The sequence below is a fragment of the Phyllobates terribilis genome, unplaced genomic scaffold, assembly GCF_046119375.1.
Source record: "Phyllobates terribilis strain yellow unplaced genomic scaffold, ASM4611937v1 Scaffold_241__1_contigs__length_2998254, whole genome shotgun sequence".
NCBI classification, from domain to species: Eukaryota; Metazoa; Chordata; class Amphibia; order Anura; family Dendrobatidae; genus Phyllobates; species Phyllobates terribilis.
In genome coordinates, this window is record NW_027363001.1 from 1,662,744 (window position 1) to 1,681,802 (window position 19,059).

Below are 19,059 nucleotides of genomic sequence, written 5' to 3' on the forward strand. Positions count from 1 at the left end.
TTCAAGTGCTAAATGGATTTACTTTTATATCAACTATTTATGCACTGTGCACCTTAGCATTTGCATTGAAGCTTTGATATTATGCTTACAGCTGGGATAGGGCATGTGGTTTACTTACCCATACCCGTATTTTCTTCAACTATGTAGGTTTAATCTATTTATTATATGATTGTATTGGTCTTGGCATCTCTATTACAGCTCACTACTTATGTATTTATGCCACTTTTTCAATATGGATGTTTTTTTAATTAATGTGTATTAATAAATTTATGATTTTTTTGCAAAATTATGTTCCTATACGTCATTTTTTCTATATGATTTGCTATTATAGACGTTGAACAGAGTCTCATTGTCCTACTATAGAGAACTAATTGTGTATGTGACCTTGGTGGTCAATTAATCTGTCTCAGCATTTTGATAAGTAAACTACAGGTAGTGAAAGGTTGGCACTGTTACACTGATTAAACAAGAACCATAAGACAGATTTCTTCAACCCAGGTATCATTTTAATCTGTGTTTGCAGTTAATGAGATGCTCGTGCTCTGGGCTTAAATAACCTTCCATGACCTTCCTCCTATTTTAAATACTGCACATTTAATATTGTGGTCTTAAAAAAAAAAATTTGCCTCCAACAAAATGGCGCCGGTGCATGCACAGTAGCATCTATCTGTGCAAGCGCAGTATTTAAAGGTTCAGTGACCTGTCATTTAAGCCCAGAATGATGACAATGAGGCCAGAGAACCAAAAAAAAGACCTGCCCACAGGCCGGTCTCGAAGCACAAGCATCTCATTAACTCCAAACTGCAAACAGATTAAACAAGAACCACTAGACAGATTTCTTCAAACCAGATATCATTTTAATCAGTGTAACAGCACCAACCTGACAATGCCTATAGTTTACTTAGCAAAATCCTGATGACGGGTTTCCTTTAACAGTAGGGATAAACCTTCTAAGAATCTCCCAATAGCTCCCAAATGCAAACATTAAGCGTTTATGCTACACAGTGTTGAAGCATGGATGTACCTACTTTCAATCGAAGGTGACAGGAGAAACTTTTCTGTTTTACCAACATCTAACCTGTGGTATGTCATTTACTGTTTACCTGTTGGAATGTGGGTGCTGTCTCCAATATGTGAGACGCAACACTCAACAGGGTCACATCAGGTGATGGAGGGGATGTTACACAGATCAGCATTGATAGTGACGTATACAGACACCGTGTTCCCACCGCCATCACCCTTGTTATAAGATACCACACAGTGGTTTATATAGAAGCTGGACACTGCACCTCTCATTCATGTGACTCGCCCCCTGGGCCGTGGGGCACGCGGATCCGGGCGATAGGGGAACGATGGGGGTAGTAGTAGTGGCGGCCCGGTCCCGCGGCTCAGGGTGGTCAGGCCAGTGGTAGTCTGCTATGCGCTCCAAATAATGTCCGACTACGCCACCCGTGGATTGCGGTTATTAGGAACCGCCGCTGCAAGGCAGTCCGCTGGGGCTGATGATGGGTGCAGCTGAGGTGATGTGACTCCCCACGGGAAGAGTGCAGCCCCAAGGCAGTGTAGTGGATGTTGGGAGTGATGGTAGTGCGGGTCCCGGTGCTGATAGTGCTGGAGGCGCGAAGGAGCACACAGACAACAAGTTACAGTCCAGGGTCTTTACTCACAGTTCGTTTGTTCCAGGTCACTTCCAGGTCACTTCGGCCAGCAGTGACCGCCCGAGCCGTGCTGCGTCCACCAGGTGAGGGGCTCGGTCAACTCCCAGGCAGTTCAGGAGCATGGCACAGGACCCCCTTTTATCCTTTCTCTGGCCTGCCTCACCAGTGACCCACTTTTGTCCAGCTGCCGCGGACCTGTGCGGTTAAACGTGGGCCCCGTCCTCCGCTGTCCTATATGGTGCCTTCCTAGCAGGTTTGATGAGGTGTCGCACCAATATATGATCACGACGACCGGTCTTTGGCTGAGGGTAGTTTCTCCTCCAACTTGGGATCCGGTACCCTTAATCTGCCTGACCCTTCACCCTGGATTCTCGTGGGTTCTTAGGGTCCCTTCCACCTTCTTGTTCCTGAGCCCTTCTGTTTCTCTGTCTCTCCTTCTTTGCAGTTCCTTTCTGCTTCTGTTCCTTTCTCTTGGAGCTGAGATGAGCTAGAATCTCAGCTCCCCTTCACCTCCTCCTCGGCCTCTTCTCCAGGCCCACTTCTCCTTCTCCTCTCAGGCCCCGGCCTCTTCCCTAGGCCTGCCTCTGGAGCAGCACTCAGCCTGAGCTGCTGCTCCCTGTCTTCTCCTCTCCACAGAACGAACCTAGATCTAAGATGGTGCCCACCTTTTATACCTCCCTCTAGCCATGAGCCCAGGTGACCAGCAACCAATGGGCTCCTTCCTACGCTCAGGAACCGCCCCCTATCTGCCCCTACAGCACTGGGTGTTCCACCCCTCCCTCCCCACTCCAGCAGGGACATGGTCGGTCGTGCCTGCACTTCTGTCTAGTGGGAGCACCGTTGAGCTGTCCCTCGGAAATGGGGTGTGTGTGCTGCATGCAGCTAACTGAGTCCTGGTCCACACTCCATCCTTACCTGGGAGTGGAATATCACACCTCTGGTAGAGGTGCAATACCCCTGTAGCGGCCGAACCCTCGGGGCGCTACACATGTCCACTAACAAAATTTCTGTACACAGAGGAAGGTCTTACATGACCGAAACGTTTGTTTTGTACTACTTTTTCTACTATTAAATTCTCAAAATTCATTGAGTCATCTTGAGTGCCAAGTTTTTCATCTTATTGCAGTCACACAGAGTGACCGCAGACTTATCAATTTGGACCAGACAATTCCTGCAAAGGTATCATGGTGTGTGAACATGGACCAAAGAAAGGTAAGGAGAGAACTGTCTCAGGAAATTAGAAAGAAAATTATAGACAAACATGTTGAAGGTAGATGCTATAAGACCATTTCCAAACAAATGTTCCTGTTACAACATTTGCACATATTATTCAGAGCTTTAAGGTCTATGAGGCGGCAGCCAATGTCCCTGGATGTGGCCGCAAGAGTAAATTAATGACAAATTGAAGAGATGGATAATTTGAATGGTTACAAAAGAGCCCAGAACAACTTTCAAAGAGATTAAAGATGAGCACCATTTGTCGCTGTCTTGACCAAAGTGAAATTCATGGAAGAAGAGGAGGAAACCTTTGTTCAAAGCAAATCATAAAAAAGGCAAGACGGGAATTTTCCAAAGTTTCTGGGAGAATGTCCTTTGGACAGATGAAACAAACCTGTGCTTTTTGGCAAGTCACATCAGCTCTATGCTCACAGACAGAAAAATGAGTAAACCAAAAAGAGAAGGCGCGCCATGTGAAGAATGTCACAGCATATAGATGGAGGGTGAGAGGTATTCCACTCACCTCTGGTAGTTGTGCATGCCAGACACAAAGCTGATACTAAGCGGTAATGACTGCGGTCCTGGAGCACTGCAGCACCTTCTGCCCTCCCCGGCATCATGCTCAGGAGCCATGATACAGCGAAAGATAATGAACAGTGGGTGGTGGAGATCCACAGGTCGCCACGCTCTGAGTTAGGAACCACCAGGTTAGGCAAGAGAAGTCGATTTATTCAACACTTAACGCGTTTCAGAGACGATCTGTCCCCTTCATCAGGTGATTCCAGAATGTATACCACGCTGAGTGCTTTAAATAGATAGGCACTGATGTGATTGATAATTGCATACAGGCTTTAGAAATAAATAAATCTACATATAATTTTCATGATTACAAATCATTAAAACCAATAATACACTAAAAATTAACCCCTTTCTGATGTGTGACCTAATAGTACATCATGGTGACCTGGGCCGATTGGACCAATGACGTACTATTAGGTCATATGGCCATCGCGCCCGCACACAAGCGGTGCGGGGCGATCGCCGCCGGGTGTCAGCTGATAGCACCAGGTATTAGCTGTGACTATGTGCAGGGAGCGGTCCCGCACTGCTCCCGGCACATTAACCCCCTCAATGCTGCGATCGAAGTCGATCGCAACATTGCGGGGGCAAGTGGAGGTGATCGCAATACTCACCTCCTCTCCCGGCCTCCAGCGCTGTTTGCCGCAGCTTCCCGGATGTCGTCATGACAACATCCAGGTCATCAGACAGCAGGAAGATATTTTGGTCATGCGCAGTGCATGACCAAAGTATCTTCTGCATCTGCAGCGTTGACAGCCTGTATAGCTCAGGGATGGTGCTCCATCCCTGTGCTATACAGGCGATCAGAATAAAAAAAGTGAAAGTCCCAAAGTGGGAAACAGAATAAAAGTTCAAAAAGTGTTAAAAAATGGAAAAAAAAATTGTAAAAATATAAAAAAAAAATAAAAATAAATAATCCACCAAAAAAAATATATATATAATGTACCCATCAATAAATATTATTAGGAAAAAAACAACAAACACAATAAAAGAACACATATTTGGTATCGCCGTGTCCAGAATGACCTGACCTATAAAACTGTCCCACTAGTAAACCCCTTTAGTGAACATGGTAAAAAAAAAATAAAAAGCGAAGCAAAAAACAATGCTTTATCATCATACCGCCAAACAAAAAATGGAATAACACGCGATCAAAAAGACGAATGTAAATAAAAATGGTACCACTGAAAACTGTCATCTTGTCCCTCAAAAAACAAGCCGCCATACAGCTCCATCAGCCAAAAAATAAAAAAGTTATAGCTCTCAGAATAAAGCGATGCAAAAAATTTTTTTTTCTATAAAATAATTTTTATTGTGTAAAAACGCCAAAACATAGAAATACGATATAAATGTGGTACCGCTGTAAACGTACTGACTAGTGTTGAGCGATACCTTCCGATATCGGGAAATATCGGATCGGATTGGATCGGACCGATACCGAAAAAGTATCGGATATCGCCGATTCCGATACCGGAAACCAATGCAAGTCAATGGGACATAAATATCGGAATTAAAATAAACCCTTTCTTTCCTTGTAGGTTATTTCTACATGAAGGAAAACAACTAAGAATAATGTAGAATGTATTGGGGGAGGTGGGGGAGACAATAAAGGCATAGAGGTTTAGCCCAGTCAAATGGAATAGCAGGAATTAATATTTTTTTATTATGTTCTGAGTTACGGAAATATTAACTATGTTAAGTATTTTTATATTTTGTCAGATATTTATGTTTCACTACTTCCATGCTCTTCACCTTCTTTTTTACTTCTCCCACACTTTCTCCTTCATCATCCTCAGCATCTTTTTCATCCACTTCTTCTTCACCTTCTTCTTCTTCACCTTCTTCGTATTATTCTTTTTTTTACATTCTTCATATTCTACTTCTTCATCTTCTTCATATTCTTCTTCTTCATCATATTCTTATTTGTGACAGGCATTCCTGTAGTTGTTATCTATAAAAGGTTGGACATTACACCTTTCGTTCTGCCCGTCACAAAAGATTTACAACAGGATTTGTCCGCGTTCAGTTTGGCCTGCAGCAGCAGGTCTTTTCCAGGGGCACCACGAGGAGGAACGGACTCACCCCCATACACTGCTTAGTCATCTTCTGCTTATAATTTAGATATTATCTTTTGCTCTGATTTTTAGTCTTATGCTTAATGTTCTTCCGCTTTTTGTTCTGCAGCTTCTTGTATTTCTGCTTCTTGGTTTTCTGTCTCTTGTTTTTCTGTATCTTGGTGCTTGTCTTCTCTTCTTTGTCTTCTTGGTCAACTTCTTCAGGGTCATCTTCTTGGTCTTCTTCGGGGTGGTCTTCAGGGTCGTCGTCTTCGGGGGTCCTCGTCTTCGGGGTCCTCGTCTTCTTCGGGTTGGTCTTCTGGGTCCTCGTCTTCGGGGTCCTCGTCTTCTTCGGGGTGGTCTTCAGGGTCCTCGTCTTCTTCGGGGTGGTCTTCAGGGTCCTCGTCTTCTTCGGGGTGGTCTTCAGGGTCCTCGTCTTCAGGGTCATTGTCTTCGGGGTCCTCGTCTTCTTAGGGTTGGTCTTCAGGGTCCTCGTCTTCAGGGTCCTCGTCAGGGAGATCCAGAGTGATTACCAAGAACCATTTCAAAAAGCTTGAACTTGGAAATGTAGCAGAACGTACAAGAAAGCTGAGGAACTACCGAGGACCAGCTGACGGTACTGGAACCCGGATGGATAGCAGAAGGTACAAGAGCCAATGGAACTACCGAGGACCAGCTGATGTTACTGGAACTCGGTTACTAAGCAGGAGGTACCTGTGCCAGAAAGCACTACCAAGGACCAGCAGACGTTGGTGGAACTTGGATACCGAGAAGGAGGCACCTAATCCAAAGGCACTGCCGAGAACCAGCTGACGGTACTGGAACCCGGATGGGTAGCAGAAGGTACAAGAGCCAATGGAACTACCGAGGACCAGCTGATGTTACTGGAACCCGGATGGGTAGCAGAAGGTACAAGAGCCAATGGAACTACCGAGGACCAGCTGATGTTACTGGAACTCGGTTACTAAGCAGGAGGTACCTGTGCCAGAAAGCACTACCAAGGACCAGCAGACGTTGGTGGAACTTGGATACCGAGAAGGAGGCACCTAATCCAAAGGCACTGCCGAGAACCAGCTGACGGTACTGGAACCCGGATGGGTAGCAGAAGGTACCCATGTAAAAAAAAAGTTCAAGGCCGCGAGCCGGCCGCAGTTACCAAAACCCACAGTCCTACAGAGGGTGCTTGTCCTATTGGCACTATGGAACCAGCCTTCATTGCCAGATCCCGCAGCCCACATAGGAGTCACCTAAACTGCAGGCACCATAGAGTCGGCTAACCCGACCGCAACACGACAGGACAACGCATTGGAGGCAAAGTGACGTTGACACTACCCGGAAACAGCTGGCGTGCTGGAACCAGGCTGGGCAGGAGGGAGTACCCGTGCCAAAGACACTGCCGAGAACCAGCTGACGGTACTGGAACCCGGATGGGTAGCAGAAGATACAAGAGCAAATGGAACTACCGAGGACCAGCTGACGGTACTGGAACCCGGATGGGTAGCAGAAGGTACAAGAGCCAATGGAACTACCGAGGACCAGCTGATGTTACTGGAACTCGGTTACTAAGCAGGAGGTACCTGTGCCAGAAAGCACTACCAAGGACCAGCAGACGTTGGTGGAACTTGGATACCGAGAAGGAGGCACCTAATCCAAAGGCACTGCCGAGAACCAGCTGACGGTACTGGAACCCGGATGGGTAGCAGAAGATACAAGAGCAAATGGAACTACCGAGGACCAGCTGACGGTACTGGAACCCGGATGGGTAGCAGAAGGTACAAGAGCCAATGGAACTACCGAGGACCAGCTGATGTTACTGGAACTCGGTTACTAAGCAGGAGGTACCTGTGCCAGAAAGCACTACCAAGGACCAGCAGACGTTGGTGGAACTTGGATACCGAGAAGGAGGCACCTAATCCAAAGGCACTGCCGAGAACCAGCTGACGGTACTGGAACCCGGATGGGTAGCAGAAGATACAAGAGCAAATGGAACTACCGAGGACCAGCTGACGGTACTGGAACCCGGATGGGTAGCAGAAGGTACAAGAGCCAATGGAACTACCGAGGACCAGCTGATGTTACTGGAACTCGGTTACTAAGCAGGAGGTACCTGTGCCAGAAAGCACTACCAAGGACCAGCAGACGTTGGTGGAACTTGGATACCGAGAAGGAGGCACCTAATCCAAAGGCACTGCCGAGAACCAGCTGACGGTACTGGAACCCGGATGGGTAGCAGAAGGTACCCATGTAAAAAAAAAAGTTCAAGGCCGCGAGCCGGCCGCAGTTACCAAAACCCACAGTCCTACAGAGGGTGCTTGTCCTATTGGCACTATGGAACCAGCCTTCATTGCCAGATCCCGCAGCCCACATAGGAGTCACCTAAACTGCAGGCACCATAGAGTCGGCTAACCCGACCGCAACACGACAGGACAACGCATTGGAGGCAAAGTGACGTTGACACTACCCGGAAACAGCTGGCGTGCTGGAACCAGGCTGGGCAGGAGGGAGTACCCGTGCCAAAGACACTGCCGAGAACCAGCTGACGGTACTGGAACCCGGATGGGTAGCAGAAGGTACAAGAGCCAATGGAACTGCCGAGAACCAGCTGGCGGTGCTGGAGCCCAGGGTAAATACTAAAAACAGAAGAGCCAGAGGTGTATTTGGAGGAGGTTTTAAATCCGTACTACAGTGGATGTGGACAAAGCAGGAGAATTTGCCGGACACACAGCTGGGGATCAGCTGACGTTACTGAATCCCAATAACACTGGAGCAAGCGTTGACTGTGCAGACGGCACTTCTGAGCAGCAACTAGCGGTATTGGAGCCCAGGGTAAATACTAAAAACGGAGGAGCCAGAGGTGTAATTGGAGCAAGTTTTAAATAAGTAGCACAGTGAATATGGACAGAGCAGGAGAAATTGCCGTGAACACAGCAGGGGAACAGCTGACGTTACCGAACCCCAATAACACCGCAGCAAGTGTTGACTGTGCAGACGGCACTTCCGTGCGCCAACTGGCGGTGTTGGAGCTCAGGGATAATACTGAAAACAGAGGAGCCAGAGGTGTAATTGGAGCAACTTTAAAATCTGTAGTAGTGAGAATGTGGACAGAGCAGGAGAAATTGCCGTCCGCACAGCAGGGGAACAGCTGACGTTACTGAACCCCAATAACATGGTAGCAAGTGTTGACTGTGCAGACAGCACTTCCGAGCGCCAACTGGCGGTGCTGGAGCCCAGGGATAAGAATGAAAACAGAGGAGCCAGAGGAGTAATTGGAGCAACTTTAAAATGTGTAGTACAGTGGATGTGGACAAATCAGGAGAAATTGCCGTCCGCACAGCAGGAGAACAGCTGACGTTACTGAACCCCAATAACACGGCAGCAAGTGTTGACTGTGCAGACGGCACTTCCGAGCGCCAACTGGCGGTGCTGGAGCCCAGGGATAAGAATGAAAACAGAGGAGCCAGAGGTGTAATTGGAGCAACTTTAAAATCTGTAGTAGTGAGAATGTGGACAGAGCAGGAGAAATTGCCGTCCGCACAGCAGGGGAACAGCTGACGTTACTGAACCCCAATAACATGGTAGCAAGTGTTGACTGTGCAGACAGCACTTCCGAGCGCCAACTGGCGGTGCTGGAGCCCAGGGATAAGAATGAAAACAGAGGAGCCAGAGGTGTAATTGGAGCAACTTTAAAATCTGTAGTAGTGAGAATGTGGACAGAGCAGGAGAAATTGCCGTCCGCACAGCAGGGGAACAGCTGACGTTACTGAACCCCAATAACACGGCAGCAAGTGTTGACTGTGCAGACAGCACTTCCGAGCGCCAACTGGCGGTGTTGGAGCCCAGGGTAAATACTAAAAACGGAGGAGCCAGAGGTGTAATTGGAGCAAGTTTTAAATAAGTAGCACAGTGAATATGGACAGAGCAGGAGAAATTGCCGTGAACACAGCAGGGAAACAGCTGACGTTACTGAACCCCAATAACATGGTAGCAAGTGTTGACTGTGCAGACGGCACTTCCGAGCGCCAACTGGCGGTGCTGGAGCCCAGGGATAAGAATGAAAACAGAGGAGCCAGAGGTGTAATTCGAGCAACTTTAAAATGTGTAGTACAGTGGATGTGGACAAAGCAGGAGAAATTGCCGTCCGCACAGCAGGAGAACAGCTGACGTTACTGAACCCCAATAACACGGCAGCAAGTGTTGACTGTGCAGACGGCACTTCCGAGCGCCAACTGGCGGTGCTGGAGCCCAGGGATAAGAATGAAAACAGAGGAGCCAGAGGTGTAATTCGAGCAACTTTAAAATGTGTAGTACAGTGGATTTGGACAAAGCAGGAGAAATTGCCGTCCGCACAGCAGGAGAACAGCTGACGTTACTGAACCCCAATAACACGGCAGCAAGTGTTGACTGTGCAGACGGCACTTCCGTGCGCCAACTGGCGGTGTTGGAGCTCAGGGATAATACTGAAAACAGAGGAGCCAGAGGTGTAATTGGAGCAACTTTAAAATCTGTAGTAGTGAGAATGTGGACAGAGCAGGAGAAATTGCCGTCCGCACAGCAGGGGAACAGCTGACGTTACTGAACCCCAATAACATGGTAGCAAGTGTTGACTGTGCAGACAGCACTTCCGAGCGCCAACTGGCGGTGCTGGAGCCCAGGGATAAGAATGAAAACAGAGGAGCCAGAGGAGTAATTGGAGCAACTTTAAAATGTGTAGTACAGTGGATGTGGACAAATCAGGAGAAATTGCCGTCCGCACAGCAGGAGAACAGCTGACGTTACTGAACCCCAATAACACGGCAGCAAGTGTTGACTGTGCAGACGGCACTTCCGAGCGCCAACTGGCGGTGTTGGAGCTCAGGGATTACAGTTCAGGTGGTAGAAACATGAACAGAACAGGAGACCTGGATACTGTTGCCAACCAATTATTTATTCTGGAAGAGGACTGGCAAATTCATGAGAGATCCAGGCCTTGTTCATTTTGAGAAAAGTAAGCCGGTCAACGTTATCGGAGGATAGTCGCATGCGACGGTCTGTTAGTACACCACCTGCGGCACTAAAGACGCGTTCCGATAATACACTAGCAGCAGGGCAAGCTAGCACCTCCAGTGCATACTGACTAAGCTCTGGCCATGTATCCAGCTTACAGACCCAAAACTTGAAGGGAGAAGAGCCGTCTGGGAGTACACTAAGAGGGCAAGACATGTAGTCTGTCACCATCTGACGGAAACGTTGCCTCCTGCTGACTGGAGCTGTCTGTGATGGTGTAGACATTTGTGGCGGCGGGGACACAAAACTTTGCCACATTTCGGCCATACTGGTCTTGCCTTGTGCTGAGGCGCTGCTTCTGCTCCCTCTTTGTGCAGAGCTTCCTCCACTGCCTCGACGCACTGAGCTGCTTTGTAAAGCACTAGCAGCACTGCTCTCGGTTGGAATGGAGAACATGATGGAATGCACCAGTGCGTCTTGGTACTCCCGCATTTTACGCTCCCGGTTCAATGGTGTTATGAGGCTTTGTAAGTTGTCCCGGTAGCGAGGATCTAGGAGGGTGGACACCCAATAATCAGCCGTGTTGAGAATGTGGGCGATGCGGCGGTCGTTTCTGAAGCACTGCAGCATGAAATCAACCATGTGCTGCAGACTGCCAACTGGCCAAGAAACGCTGTCCCCTGCTTGAGGCGTGATCTCTGCCTGCTCTGCATCACCCCACCCTCGCTCTAGATACTGACTACTAGAGCATTGTGTACCTCCCTCCTCTGGACAGATGTCTTCCTCATCCATTGACTCCTCCTCATCCTCCTCACAAAGTGTCCCCTGCCTAGGCCTTTGTGAGGAACCACGTTGCGCAGACTGTAGAGAAGCAGATGGCATTTGTGACTCCTCATCCTCCACCTCTTCCAAAACCTCGTCCCTTAGTGCTTGCAGTGTTTTTTCAAGCAGGCAGATAAGGGGGATAGTCATGCTGACTAGTGCATCATCTGCACTCGCCATCCGCGTGGAATAATCGAAGGCACGCAAAACGTGGCAAATGTCCTTCATAGAGGCCCACTCAGTGGTGGTGAAGTGTGAACGGCGCGCACTGCGACTTGTTTGCGCCTGCTGCAGCTGGTACTCCATTACTGCTGCCTGCTGCTCACACAACCTCTCCAACATATGTAACGTTGAATTCCACCTGGTGGGTAGGTCACATATGATGCGATGTTCCGGAAGACATAATCGGCGCTGCAGAGCTGCAATGCGTGATCTTGCATTGCTGGAACGCCGCAAGTGAGCGCACTCTATGCGGACCTTGTGAAGCAGTGCATCAAGATCCGGATAGTCCCTCAAAAAACTCTGCACGACCAAGTTGAGCACATGTGCCAGACATGGGATGTGAGTGAGGTTGCCTAGGCCCAGAGCTGCCACCAGATTTCGGCCATTGTCACACACTACCATGCCTGGCTGGAGATTCGCTGGCACAAACCACACGTCACTCTGCTGCTTGATGGCATTCCAGAGCTCCTGCGCTGTGTGGCTTCGATTCCCCAAAGAAATTAATTTTAATACGGCCTGTTGACGTTTGGCCACGGCTGTGCTCATATCGGTCATCATAACAGGTAACCGTTCACGGGTCGATGTGGAGGTAGACCGTGACGGCTCCTGCAGCGCTGATTCAGAGGAACTGGAGTATGAGGAGGAGTCAATGTGTACAGACTGGATTCCTGCAATCCTTGGAGTTGGCAGAACACGTACAGCGCCACTCTCAAGATCTGTACCCGGCTCCACAACATTTACCCAATGGGCAGTGAGGGAAAGGTATCGTCCCTGTCCATGCTTACTGGTCCACGCATCAGTGGTCAGGTGGACCTTGCTACTGACGGCGTTTTGTAGCGCATGTTTAATTTTTCCCTCCACATGATGTTGCAGGGCAGGGACGGCTTGCCTGCTGAAATAAAAGCGGCTGGGCACGTTGTATTGTGGGACTGCCAATGCCATAAAGTTACGGAATGTGTCAGTCTCCACCAGCCTGAATGATAGCATTTCAAGGGCCAGTAGTTTAGCAATGCCAGCATTCAGAGCCTGTGCTCGGGGGTGGTTTGCCGAGTATGGGCGCCTTTTCTCCCATGCCTGTGCTAACGATGGCTGTAGACTGGCCTGGGAGTGTGAGGATGACTGGGAAAGTGGTGCTGTGGGTGGAATTACACTGTGTCTCTGTACAACAGTGCCAGAGATTCTTCCATGGCGATCCTGTGAGGAAGCCGAACCAGCTGTGTGTGAGCTGGAGGAAGAGGCTACAACACGAGCTGAAGAGGTGGTAGGTGGCGCTGTAGGTTGGCCTAGGTCTTCAGTGTGTTTGTGTAACTCCACCACGTGCTTGGTCCGCACATGTTTCCACATATTTGTGGTATTGAGGTTGCTGACACTTTTCCCTCTTTTCACCTTCTGATTACACAGCTTGCATTTGACAAAGCAAATGTCATCTGCAACTGTGTCAAAAAAGGACCAGGCACTGCAAGTCTTGGGAGCGCCCGCTTTGGATTTTGGAAGAGCCATGCTCCTAATGGGTGCCGAAGTGGAGGCTACAGGCAACCAAGTCTGCCCCCTCCCTCTCCCTCCTTTTTGGGCCGTTCGGGGAATCTCTTCCTCAGAGCTGCTCCCACCACCTTCCTGTCCCTCACGCCATGATGGGTCAAGGACCTCATCATCTACACCACCCTCTTCAAACAACTGCTTCTCCTGGGTAGTCTCGACAGCACAGTACGCACCAGAAAGTGGCACCTGAGTCTCATCATCAGATGCGTACTGAGGTGTGCTGCTGACCATAGGCACTGGCCCACCCGCCTCTTCAGATTCAGAGAGACAAAACGGTTGCGCATCACTGCATACTACCTCTTCTTCAAATTCTCGAATTCTGCTTGGCTGGCCCCCTCTTTCCAAGCCAAGAGATTCAGAGAACAGAAGTAGAGATGGCTCCTGTCCAGGGCTCTCTGACTGCCTGGGCAATTTGGCAGGTGGTGAAGAGACAGATGGGTGCTCTTCAGTGCTCAGGACCTGAGAGGATCTGGAACTAATTGAAGTCGATGCGTTAGCTGCCATCCATCCGACAACGGCTTCAATTTGGTCCTCGCGCAGCAGTGGGGTACGGCTAGCTCCTACAAAGCTGCGCATAAAGGACTGTTCCCTGGTAAAACTGGGGGATGCTGAGTCACTGGTGCCCGCAGCAGGCACAGAATCCCCACGTCCTCTCCCTGCAGGCACAGAATCCTCACGTCCTCTCCCTGCAGAAACTCCACGCCCACGCCCACGACCACGACCACATGCCTTACTCCCTGCCTTCTTCATCTTGGTAGACTGATAAAGATAGGCAGAAAAGTACTAAGGGCTTAGTGTGCTTATTCCTGAACAGCTGCTAACAGGTATAAGAAACACTAATTTTATAAAGTGTGGACTAGACTTTAATATGAGCTAATGTGGCCTACACAACTGTAAAGTGGAGTGTTTGGTGAACTTTATTTAGGTTTTTTTTGTCACAAAAAGACACTGGATGTGCCTAAAGATGTAATAACGATAGTATCACAAACTTTTTGTAGCTATTACAATGTAGGAAGGTAACCTACAATGCAATAGATGAGGCTGCAAAAAATAGGCTAATACTAATCTGGCTGGGGCTGCAGGGCCCAATGCTGCAGAAAGGCTCCTCTATCTACTCCTATATAGTGTGTTTGGAATCAATTTAGCTGAATATGGATGGAACCACCACACTAATAGGAGATATCAGGAAAAATTATGAATTGGCAATAAAGGACAATGTATGAGGCAGTGACACACACTGAGTGCACTACAACCAGACGGGGTTGAAGCACACACTACAGGGTGAGCTGCACTCACACACCAGACCTTGCAGACAGCGGTGAACAGTACAGATGCAGAGCACTGTGCACTAGTGCTGCAAGACGGAAAAAAAATTCTCTATCTACTCCTATATAGTGTGTTTGGAACCAATTTAGCTGAATACAGATGGAACCACCACACTAATAGGAGATATCAGGAAAAATTATGAATTGGCAATAAAGGACAATGTATGAGGCAGTGACACACACTGAGTGCACTACAACCAGACGGGGTTGAAGCACACACTACAGGGTGAGCTGCACTCACACACCAGACCTTGCAGACAGCGGTGAACAGTACAGATGCAGAGCACTGTGCACTAGTGCTGCAAGACGGAAAAAAATTTCTCTATCTACTCCTATATAGTGTGTTTGGAACCAATTTAGCTGAATACAGATGGAACCACCACACTAATAGGAGATATCAGGAAAAATTATGAATTGGCAATAAAGGACAATGTATGAGGCAGTGACACACACTGAGTGCACTACAACCAGACGGGGTTGAAGCACACACTACAGGGTGAGCTGCACTCACACACCAGACCTTGCAGACAGCGGTGAACAGTACAGATGCAGAGCACTGTGCACTAGTGCTGCAAGACGGAAAAAAATTTCTCTATCTACTCCTATATAGTGTGTTTGGAACCAATTTAGCTGAATACAGATGGAACCACCACACTAATAGGAGATATCAGGAAAAATTATGAATTGGCAAAAAAGGACAATGTATGAGGCAGTGACACACACTGAGTGCACTACAACCAGACTTGGCTGAAGCACACACTACAGGGTGAGCTGCACTCACACACACAGACCTTGCAGATAGCGGTGAACAGCACAGGGAACTGTGCACTAGCACTGCAAGGCACAGTGATTTAGAAAGTAGCTTGGGTAAAGCAGTATAGAGCAAATAGGTAGCTAAAACTGTCCCTCAGAACAACAGCGTCCTATCCCTAACTGAATTCACAGCAGAGTGAGCTCAAAATGGCGGCGGTGGCTTTTATAGTGCATCATGACATCATTTCAGCAGCCAATCACAGCCATGCCATTAGTTAAGATGCCTACATGCCTAACAGGATGTGCCCACACTTCTTAGGATCCTCATTGGCTGAATAAAATGAAAATGTCTCATTGCATTATGGGAACTTCCGATTCCGGTATACGATATTGCAATAGTATCGGAATTAAGTATCGGAATTCCGATACCGCGAATATCGGCCGATACCCGATATTTCAGTATCGGAATGCTCAACACTAGTACTGACCCGAAGAATAAAGCTGCCTTATCAATTTCACCATACGCGGAACAGCATAAAAAAAAACATAATAACAATTCTGGAATTGCTGTTTTTTGTTTATTCTGCCTCCCAAAAATCAGAATAGAAAGCGATCAAAAAATGTCAAGTGCCTGAAAATGGCAACTATAAAAACGTCAACTCGTCCCGCAAAAAACAAGCTGTCACATGGCTCTGCTGGCCAAAATATGGAAAATTATAGCTCTCAAAATATGGCGATGCAAAAACTAGATATTACAAAAAAATGCGTCTTTTAGTGTGTGACAGCTGTCAATCATAAAAACCTGATATGATTCTGGTATCGCTGTAATCGCACCGACCCGAATAATAAAGCCGTCTAATCACTTATACCGCACGAGGAACGGCGTGAAAAATAAACTCTAGGGTTAGGGTTGTGTTAGGGTTGGGCTAGGGTTAGGGTTGGGGTTAGGGTTGGGCTAGGGTTAGGATTGTGTTAGGGTTGGGGTTAGGGCTGGGCTAGGGTTAGGGTTAGGGGTGGGCTAGGGTTAGGGTTGTATTAGGGTTGGGGTTAGGGTTGGGCTAGGGTTAGGGTTGGGGTTGGGGTTGTATTAGGGTTGGGGTTAGGGTTGTATTAGGTTTGGGATTTTTTTCAAAAGTAAAAAAAAAAAAAGATGACGATATGGTGACTAGTGTTCGCTACTTGAGTTTTCATCGGATGCTTGGGTATGCACCGAGTATCGCGGGTGCTCAAGTGACATGCTCGAGTCTCCACCCCATATGCTTCGTGGCCAAAAAAAAACTCGCAGGGATTGCCTGCCATGCACGAGCGATCCCTGGATGTTTTTTTTGGGGTGTCTAATAACCGTGAAGCATGCGAGCGGGGACTTGAGCATGTCAGTACATGGCGCATACCTGAGTACCCAATGCAAACTCAAGTAGCGAGCACTTGCACTCAAGACTAATGACAACTTATTCAATTTGATGAACTAATGTTATCAAATTCTGTGTCGTACCTCTGGGTTCAAAATGTTCAGTATACCCCTTGATAAAATCCTTGAGGGGTCTAGTTTCCAAAATGGAGTCACTTGTGGGGGGTTTCCACTATTTAGGCACATCAGGGGCTCTCCAAACGCGACATGGCGTCCGCTCTCAATTCCAGCCAATTTTACGTTCAAAAAGTCACACAGTGCTCCTTCCCTTCTGAACTCTACCGTGCGCCCAAGCACTGTATTTTCCCCACATATGGGGTATTGGCGTATTTTTTCCTGTTACCCCTGCGAAAATAAAAAAAATTGTGTCTAAAATAACATTTTTGTGAAAAAAGTGTTCATTTTTTTCTTCCACATTCCAAAAATTCCTGTGAAGCACTTGAAGGGTTAATAAAGTTCTTGAATGTGGTTTTGAGCACCTTGAGGGGTGCAGTTTTTAGAATGGTGTCACTTTTGGGTATTTTCTGTCATAAAGGCCCCTCAAAGTAACTTCAAATATGATGTGGTCCCTAAAAAAATGGTTTTGTAAATTTTGTTGGAAAAATGAGAAATCGCTGGTCAACTTTTACCCCTTATAGCTCACTAATAAAAAAAATTTTGGTTCTAAAATTGTGCTGATGTAAAGTAGACATGTGGGAAATGTTATTTATCAACTATTTATTAACCATAGATATTCACTACAACCCATGGGAGTGGGTTGTAGCGAATATTCATGAGCTTTAATAGCGGGCACACTGACCACAGAGCGCAGCAGGAGCCGCGCTGTGGCTACAGTGTGCCGGCTATTAAGAGAAATGAATATTCATTGCTCTCCACGCCCATGGGTATGGGGAGCAGGGAATATTCATTTTCTTTAGTAGCGGGCACAGCTAGGCTGCAGCAGGCGGCTGCTGCCTCCTGTGCCCCGCTGATCCCCCGCTGCAGCTCCCCCACACCCACCACCATGCGGCCATACAATAATATAGTATTCGGACTATAAGACGCACCCCCCACTTTCCTCCAAAATTTTGGAGGAAAAAAGTGCATCTTATAGTCTGAAAAATACGGTAATTATTAAGAATAGGAGATTTTTTTTTTTTTTTTTAAATGTAGGTACGATTCAATTATTCCCAAGATCTCACCCCATGGATGGATCCTTTGTATTTGCAATTGGTTGAGGAAGGGCATTGCTAACAATAGGAATTCCAGAGAATGGAGGACTTAACTACAACTCCCAGTTTGTCCTTAGCAATGGTAAGGAGATACTGGGAGTTGTTACCAGTCATCATCAGACTGTGGACCATATAGGAACCAATGTACTGATTAGATGCAAGCAGTGGAACTATTAAACGTTTAAAAAGTAACTTACATTTTGGGATATATATTACATGATTTAGGTCCAATAATTTTGAGCAGATTAGTGCGAATCTGAGACCCTGATCACTCAGAAGATCTCTTAGAAGTGAAGAGGTGAGGAGACATGACTATGACTTTCTGCTGCATTTGCTCTGCTCAGTGTACTCTCCTATCTACTGAGCTGCGCTCTTCTAGGAGGTCTTTTAAGCAAAGGAGCAAAGGATTGGGGTCCCCACAAATCTGCTCAGAATTAATGACCCTAAACCACATTAAAAAACGTCCCAAAAGTTGATTTACACTTTAAGGTTAATTTACACACACACACGCACCACACACTGTATACGGCGTACGCAACACACACATACTGTATACTCCGTATGCACCACACACACACTGTATACGCCGTACGCACCACACACACATTGTATACGCAGTACATACCACACGCACTGTATACGCCGTACACACCACACACACACACTGTATACGCCGTACACACCACACACACACACTGTATACGCCGTACACACCACACACACTGTATACGCCGTACACACCACACATACACTGTATACGCTGTACATACCACATACACTGTATACGCCGTACACACCACACACACACACTGTATACGCCGTACACACCACACACACACTGTATACGCTGTACATACCACATACACTGTATACGCCGTACACACCACACACACACACTGTATATGCTGTACACACCACACACACACTGTATACGCCGTACGCACCACCACACACACACTGTATACGCCGCACACACCACACACACTGTATACGCCGTACGCACCACCACACACACGCACTCTGCATACATCGTACGCACCACACACACGCACTCTGTATACACCGTACGCACCACACACACTGTATATGCCGTACACACCACACACACACTGTATACACCGTACGCACCACACACCCACTGTATATTCCGTACACAGTGGCGTACTGCCAATGGCGGCAGACCACGCGACTGCTATGGGGCCCGTGAGCCGGGGGGGCCCCATAGCAGTCCAGGGGTGGACATACCACCGCCGGTGCAGCTGTGCCGGGTCCCCACCATGCAGCTGC